Here is a 747-nt window from a genome sequence, read left to right as displayed (position 1 = left end):
GTTGTACAAATAGACTTTTGAAATACTAGAGCTTAAATACTGAATTCAGGCTTTGCCACTTAAACTATGACCTTGGGCAAGTTGCTGTTTCTATAAACCTCATTTTTTCCCATTCGGAAAATGGGGATTATGATAGAATCTATAGGGTTGTTATGGGGATTTAAAATGTACACCCTCTCAAGGACTCCGTAAAATTAGCTATTATTGTCATTTTGGGGAGATAAGGAAAAGTAGAAATCCCGATTGACAACAGTGAATCTTTTTATTTTTATTGTAAGAGAAAAAGGCAAGTGTTTATTTTATAAGACATGATATGATTGAAGGGGCCTAGGAAGAGTAAAAATTTGTTTTGCCAAGTCTGGATCCACTTATATTTCACCGATCCGGTAACTCGTCAAACCTTGGATATCTGGCGCACAAAACACAAACAGGAAAAGCCTTCCGTGTGCTTGAATAAAAACAGCTTTCTATTTTAAAGATATATCCATACAGATTAGAAAAATCTCTTGGCTATCCAATGGCTCTTATAAAACAAAGCCCAGATGCCCTGCTTTTGTTGTTTTAAAAGAGAGCCGTCAGGAGCGCGGGGATTACGCTCCCCTCCCCTTGCGCGCTGGACTGGGAAGCCTTGGGGCAAAGCCCTGGGGGCAGAGCGCGGTTTTAGTTTTTTGTTTTTTTTTTCTCCATCGATCCCGGAACCTGCGCTCGGGCGAGGGGGGCGGGAGCGCCGAGGGCGCGAGGGAGGGG

The sequence above is a fragment of the Myotis davidii genome, unplaced genomic scaffold (assembly GCF_000327345.1).
Source record: "Myotis davidii unplaced genomic scaffold, ASM32734v1 scaffold346, whole genome shotgun sequence".
Taxonomy (NCBI): domain Eukaryota; kingdom Metazoa; phylum Chordata; class Mammalia; order Chiroptera; family Vespertilionidae; genus Myotis; species Myotis davidii.
Note: the sequence above shows the minus strand (reverse complement) of the source record.